Source organism: Oncorhynchus masou, chromosome 12 (assembly GCF_036934945.1).
Source record: "Oncorhynchus masou masou isolate Uvic2021 chromosome 12, UVic_Omas_1.1, whole genome shotgun sequence".
In the NCBI taxonomy this organism is placed as follows: domain Eukaryota; kingdom Metazoa; phylum Chordata; class Actinopteri; order Salmoniformes; family Salmonidae; genus Oncorhynchus; species Oncorhynchus masou.
Window position 1 is genome coordinate 6374996 of NC_088223.1, and position 8052 is coordinate 6383047.

The window sequence follows — 8052 nt, forward strand, 5'->3', positions numbered from 1 at the left end:
ATAATCATCATTAACTAGCTTATCAAGCTAGCTAAAATCATATTGGTTGAATAATTGCACCGACCAAAATGCACATGAATGAAACAAAGTCGTATTTCCGACGTTACGGAAATAGGAATCTCCGACGGGGCAGATGAACGCAGCATTAGTGCCCCCCTGGAGCGCGCCCACTAACGACTTCTGATTGGTCAGAGTCTTGGGTTCCTCGAAGCGACAAGGTGTGCCCCCTTGGTGTCCCAATTTGTCAACACGGCGAGGTAAGAGATATTACGCACAAACAACCGTAGGCTAGAGAAGACGAGAAGTCATTTCACTTCAGAACAAACTTTTTTGTTGTGTTCATTAGCATACATTTAATGAGACATTTGGCGGTGTTGTATCTGTCGTTACACTCGCCATTACCAGTTGAAACTTGGTGGAACTTCAACGACCAACGCCGGACCACAAACCTATCACAACATTGTTGCTGTCCCCGGGGTTGTGCTTTCCAGCTGGAGCGGACTATAGCGGTGCGCTCGTTATACGGCTTGAATCCGACGTCTGTAACTGTAGCCAATGACTGTAGTCTTTCTCCCCAATAATACTACAGTATTTGCCGGGTCAGTACCCCCGGTCAGTATCTGTCGGGTCAGTATTTGCCGGGTCAGTACCTGCCGGGTCAGTATCTGTCGGGTCAGCGGCACACGATCTGCGGGCAGAGTGCTGACGGACTTGTCGCGCCACGAACGAAATCCTCCCCGTAATACATAGGCTAGGAGGTAAGTAGACCTTCAACATAACGGAATGCAAAATGTTGATATGAAAAAATGACTTTTTAGCGCAGGGGGGCACTCTGTGTATTTTTCTCCTGGGTATGCTATTTTGTTTGTCGGTTGCATAACATGGAAAACATAAATGTGTTGTCCTCCCGCAAAATATGGTTGCTTGATAGTTTGCATATCTTGACCCATGCCCTTTGGCCTACAGACTATATTTACGCATACGGACAAGGTCTGTTGTTACCACAGCAACATGACACCTTGCCTTCCCAGTTGCGCGATAGTTTTCTCTGTGCACGGCACATGAAATATTCACTTGTTCTATTCGCATTCTCAAAACCAATCAGTATATCGTACAACATAGATTATGGTTAGGCAAATGAGCATTAAAATCTAGATCTTTTTTTTTTTTTAAACCTTTTTTGATACTGGAGTATGCGCATAAAAAAAATAAAAAAATAAAAACACATTTGTGAATGGCGGTGAAACGCGCACTAATTTGGGATAATACTACGTTTATAATACGGCAGTGTTGCAACGCCCATGGTGGGGTTTTACTCTCCGATTGAGATATTTGGGATTACCCGTTTCAATTCCTGTTTGGGTTGGATAGGAGAATTTTATTTTTTACATGCCACACACGACAGAAGTGGGGGTGGCTGGTTGTGTTGGACAGTATGTTGCTTGTGTCAGCTGCTCAGAACAGATCAGTGTCCAATATCCACAAAACAACTCAAGAGTAGGAGTACTGGTCTAGGATCAGGTCCCCACCTGTCCATATCATCATATTCAATACTATGTCAAATGTAAAACTGATCCTAGATCATCGCTCCTTACTCTGAGACACTTTGTGAATGGGCCCAGTCCATTATCTACAGACAGTACAGATAAACCAGTGTGTCTGGTAGGAGTGTTGGTCATTATCTACAGACAGTACAGATAAACCAGTGTGTTTGGTAGGAGTGTTGGGGCGGCAGGGTAGTCTAGTGGTTAGTGTGTTGGACTAGTGACCGGAAGGTTGCAAGTTCAAACCCCTGAGCTGACAAGGTACAAATCTGTTGTTCTACCCCTGAACAGGCAGTTAACCCACTGTTCCTAGGCCATCATTGAAAATAAAAAATTGTTCTTAACTGACTTGCCTGTTTAAATAAAAATAAATTATCTACAGACAGTACAGACCGTTGGTTACTGTCTCAGTCACACCTGTTTGGAAAATGTTCACTCCTGCATTTCCCATTATAGTGCTCTATATATATGGAATATATTGTAATTTCCCATTATAGTTCTCTATATATAGTGAATACAGTGTAATTTCCCATTATAGTGCTCTATATATAGGGAATACTGTGTAATTTCCCAGTATAGTTCTCTATATATAGGGAATACAGTGTAATTTCCCATTATAGTGCTCTATATATAGGGAATACTGTGTAATTTCCCAGTATAGTTCTCTATATATAGGGAATACAGTGTAATTTCCCATTATAGTGCTCTATATATAGGGAATACAGTGTAATTTCCCATTATAGTGCTCTATATATAGGGAATACAGTGTACTTTTCCATTATAGTTCTCTATATATAGGGAATACAGTGTAATTTCCCAATATAGTGCTCTATATATAGGGAATACAGTGTAATTTCCCATTATAGTGCTCTATATATAGGAAATACAGTGTATTTTCCCATTATAGTTCTCTATATATATGGAAAACAGTGTAATTTCCCATTATAGTGCTCTATATATAATGAATACAGTGTAATTTCCCATTATAGTGCTCTATATATAGGGAATACGGTGTCATTTGGAATGCTGCCAGAGTCAGTGCCATTGAAGCTGCCTGACACACTTATGAGGATGGAAATAGTAAGAGAGGAGTACATTCTACCAGTTGCACACATATACTGTACACACACACACACACGTACACACACACACACACACACACACACACACACACACACACACACACACACACACACACACACACACACACACACACACACACACACACACACACACACACACACACACACACACACACACACACACACACACACACTATATGTGTCCCTTATAATGCTCTTGCTAAGTGTTTTCCTGACCACATGACCTGACCAGGACAGTTTCTGAGGTTTTCCTGGTCCGGACACTTCTGATGACAGTAAGATGAATCACTTACTGTACTTTATTTTTTATTTATTTTATTTTACCTTTATTTAACCAGGCAAGTCAGTTAAGAACAAATTCTTATTTTCAATGATGGCCTGGGAACAGTGGGTTAACTGCCTGTTCAGGGGCAGAACGACAGATTTGTACCTTGTCAGCTCAGGGGGTTGAACTCGCAACCTTCCGGTTACTAGTCCAACGCTACTGTACACTGTTACCACCCCCTCTCTTTTATCCACTCTCTCTATACCTCTTCCACCCTGTCTCTATACCTCTTCCACCCCCTCTCTTTTATCCACTCTCTCTATACCTCTTCCACCCCCTCTCTTTTATCCACTCTCTCTATACCTCTTCCACCCCCTTTCTTTTATCCACTCTCTCTATACCTCTTCCACCCCCTCTCTTTTATCCACTCTCTCTATACCTCTTCCACCCCCTCTCTTTTATCCACTCTCTCTATACCTCTTCCACCCCCTTTCTTTTATCCACTCTCTCTATACCTCTTCCACCCCTCTCTTTTTATCCACTCTCTCTATACCTCTTCCACCCCCTCTCTTTTATCCACTCTCTCTATACCTCTTCCACCCCCTCTCTTTTATCCACTCTCTCTATACCTCTTCCACCCCCTTTCTTTTATCCACTCTCTCTATACCTCTTCCACCCTGTCTCTATACCTCTTCCACCCCCTCTCTTTTATCCACTCTCTCTATACCTCTTCTACCCCCTCTCTTTTATCCACTCTCTCTATACCTGTTCCACCCTGTCTCTATACCTCTTCCACCCCCTCTCTTTTCTCCACTCTCTCTATACCTCTTCCACCCCTCTCTATTCCACTTCCACCCCCTCTCTTTTATCCACTCTCTCTATACCTCTTCCACCCTGTCTCTATACCTCTTCCACCCCCTCTCTTTTATCCACTCTCTCTATACCTCTTCCACCCCCTCTCTTTTATCCACTCTCTCTATACCTCTTCCACCCCCTCTCTTTTATCCACTCTCTTTATACCTCTTCCACCCTGTCTCTATACCTCTTCCACCCCCTCTCTTTTATCCACTCTCTCTAAACCTTTTCCACCCCTCTCTATACCTCTTCCACCCCTCTCTTTTATCCACTCTCTCTAAACCCTTTCCACCCCTCTCTATACCTCTTCCACCCCCTCTCTTTTCTCCACTCTCTCTATACCTCTTCCACCCCTCTCTATACCTCTTCCACCCTGTCTCTAAACCTCTTCCACCCTGTCTCTAAACCTCTTCCACCCTGTCTCTAAACCTATTCTACCCCCTCTCTTTTATCCACTCTCTCTATACCTCTTCCACCCCTCTCTAAACCTCTTCCACCTTCTCTCTTTTATCCACTCTCTCTAAACCTATTCCACCCCTCTCTAAACCTCTTCCACCCCCTCTCTTTTATCCACTTTCTCTATACCTCTTCCACCCTGTCTCTATACCTCTTCCACCCCCTCTCTTTTATCCACTCTCTCTATACCTCTTCCACCCCCTCTCTTTTATCCACTCTCTCTATACCTGTTCCACCCTGTCTCTATACCTCTTCCACCCCCTCTCTTTTCTCCACTCTCTCTATACCTCTTCCACCCCTCTCTATTCCACTTCCACCCCCTCTCTTTTATCCACTCTCTCTATACCTCTTCCACCCTGTCTCTATACCTCTTCCACCCCCTCTCTTTTATCCACTCTCTCTATACCTCTTCCACCCCCTCTCTTTTATCCACTCTCTCTATACCTCTTCCACCCCCTCTCTTTTATCCACTCTCTTTATACCTCTTCCACCCTGTCTCTATACCTCTTCCACCCCCTCTCTTTTATCCACTCTCTCTAAACCTTTTCCACCCCTCTCTATACCTCTTCCACCCCCTCTCTTTTCTCCACTCTCTCTATACCTCTTCCAACCTGTCTCTATACCTCTTCCACCCTGTCTCTAAACCTCTTCCACCCTGTCTCTAAACCTCTTCCACCCTGTCTCTAAACCTATTCTACCCCCTCTCTTTTATCCACTCTCTCTATACCTCTTCCACCCCTCTCTAAACCTCTTCCACCCTGTCTCTAAACCTCTTCCACCCCCTCTCTTTTATCCACTTTCTCTATACCTCTTCCACCCTGTCTCTATACCTCTTCCACCCCCTCTCTTTTATCCACTCTCTCTAAACCTTTCCACCCCTCTCTATACCTCTTCCACCCCCTCTCTTTTATCCACTCTCTCTATACCTCTTCCACCCCTCTCTTTTCTCCACTCTCTCTAAACCTCTTCCACCCTGTCTCTATACCTCTTCCACCCCCTCTCTTTTATCCACTCTCTCTAAACCTCTTCCACCCTGTCTCTATACCTCTTCCACCCCCTCTCTTTTATCCACTCTCTCTATACCTACTCCACCCTCTCACTCTCTCTAAACCTCTTCCACCCTCTCTATACCTCTTCCACCTCCTCTCTTTTATCCACTCTCTCTATACCAATTCTACCCTCTCACTCTCTCTATACCTCTTCCACCCCCTCTCTATACCTCTTCCACCCTGTCTGTAAACCTCTTCCACCCTGTCTCTATACCTCTTCCACCCTGTCTCTATACCTCTTCCACCCTGTCTCTATACCTCTTCCACCCCTCTCTATACCTCTTCCACCCCTCTCTATATCTCTTCCACCCTGTCTCTATACCTCTTCCACCCTGTCTCTATATCTCTTCCACCCTGTCTCTATACCTCTTCCACCCTGTCTCTATACCTCTTCCACCCCTCTCTTTTCTCCACTCTCTCTATACCTCTTCCACCCCTCTCTATACCTCTTCCACCCCTCTCTATATCTCTTCCACCCTGTCTCCATACCTCTTCCACCCTGTCTCTATACCTCTTCCACCCTGTCTCTAAACCTTTTCCACCCTCTCTCTAAACCTTTTCCACCCTGTCTCTATACCTCTTCCACCCTGTCTCCATACCTCTTCCACCCTGTCTCTATACCTCTTCCACCCTGTCTCTAAACCTTTTCCACCCTCTCTCTATACCTCTTCCACCCTGTCTCTAAACCTTTTCCACCCTCTCTCTATACCTCTTCCACCCTGTCTCTAAACCTTTTCCACCCTCTCTCTATACCTCTTCCACCCTGTCTCTAAACCTTTTCCACCCTCTCTCTATACCTCTTCCACCCTGTCTCTAAACCTTTTCCACCCTCTCTCTATACCTCTTCCACCCTGTCTCTAAACCTTTTCCACCCTCTCTCTATACCTCTTCCACCCTGTCTCTATACCTCTTCCACCCTGTCTCTATACCTCTTCCACCCCTCTCTTTTCTCCACTCTCTCTATATCTCTTCCACCCCCTCTCTATACGTCTTCCACCCCTTCTCTATACCTATACCTCTTCCACCCCTTCTCTATACCTATACCTCTTCCACCCCCTCTCTATACCTATACCTATTCCACCCTCTCACTCTCTCTATACCTCTTCCACCCCCTCTCTATACCTATACCTATTCCACCCTCTCACTCTCTCTATACCTCTTCCACCCCCTCTCTATACCTATACCTATTCCACCCTCTCACTCTCTCTATACCTCTTCCATCCCCTCTCTATACCTATACCTATTCCACCCTCTCACTCTCTCTATACCTCTTCCACCCCCTCTCTATACCTATACCTATTCCACCCTCTCACTCTCTCTATACCTCTTCCACCCCTCTCTATACCTATACCTATTCCACCCTCTCACTCTCTCTATACCTCTTCCACCCCCTCTCTTTTATCCACTCTCTCTATACCTCTTCCACCCCCTCTCTATACCTATACCTCTTCCACCCCTCTCTATACCTATACCTATTCCACCCTCTCACTCTCTCTATACCTCTTCCACCCCCTCTCTATACCTATACCTATTCCACCCTCTCACTCTCTCTGTCTCTCTGTTTCTCTCTGACACACACCGTTGAGATATCGGAACTCATTGGGAAACCTCATGTCATTCATTTGTGCAAAACATTGACGAACAAAACCATGTTCTGTTCTGGTTGTTATTCGACAAGTTTGCTAAGTAACCTAATTCCACCCTACCTAAGCATGAGACAGTGTTGCTAAGTAACCTAATTCCACCCATCCTAAGCATGAGACAGTTTTGAACAGAAGACACACGGGCGTCTCGCTCTCCCTTTGGAAGACAGCTCTTCTAAGGAAATCCTGGAAGATTTATGAAGTTGTAAAATTTGGGTGGAAGTCTCTGTCTGACTGTCAACGCTTCAGCCAAACATCTGCTGATTTTTCTCTAAAAACATAAATAAATTCTTCTCAGATTCCATTCCTGAAACTGGAACTAAATATTCCAACCTCTTATTCCAACGAAGAAGAATTCCATTTTGTACTACATTCTGCAAGTTTGTGGGTGGCCTGTTTTTTGAAGATGTTTCTGCAACATAGTCTTGGGTCGAGGTATGGAAGGAGGAAATCGAGTGTGAAGAAAGGAGAAGTTGTAGAAAGGAAGGAAAGAGAAGAAATAAAAGAGGAGGAAAACAAAGAAGAAGAAATGTGGGTCCCTGTTGCAGATGTTAAAAGGTGTTCATTTTCTGTTACTACAAGTTACAATTGTTGGAGGCAAATGTGGTGTTGAAAATTCATGTTTTAATGTATGTGGAATATAGGGTACTCAGTCGGGACCTGAAACGTTCTTCAAACGTTTTTTTTTTTTGCTCTTTGAAAAGTACTTTCTTGAAATAGTTTTTTGCTCTTGGAATTATTTTAATTGAAGCGTTCTTGAGAGGTTCTTGTTCTTGATAAGTACGTTCTTAAAACGTACAATCTTAAAACCTTCTTGCTATTGAAATGTACACTTGAAGTGTTATTGCTCTTGAAAAGTCCTTAAACATTCAGCTGATGTGTTTTCCAGCCTGTCTTTACGTAACGACAGAGGAGGCATTTGGCCTGCTAGGCAAAGCTCAGGGGGCTAGAAGAGGCATTTGGCCTGCTAGGCAAAGCTAAGGAGGCTAGAGGAGGCATTTGGCCTGCTAGGCAAAGCTAAGGGGGCTAGAGGAGGCATTTGGCCTGCTTGGCAAAGCTAAGCGGGCTAGAGGCTGGAGTGCTGCTTTCGAGACAACAGAGGCCATTGTTAAACCACTCTGTCCCCTCTCATACACA

At 44.4% G+C, this 8052-nt stretch overlaps 1 protein-coding gene across 1 annotated transcript in view; it reads left to right on the top strand.

Annotated features, from left to right (window-relative positions):
- Positions 1–205: 205 nt before the first annotated feature.
- The window catches only part of LOC135549490 (WAS/WASL-interacting protein family member 3-like), a 39299-nt gene continuing 31452 nt past the window's right edge, over positions 206–8052 (top strand). Inside the window, 1 exon segment of the mRNA XM_064979491.1 lies at positions 206–257. The gene's annotated coding sequence lies outside the window, so the exon portion shown is untranslated.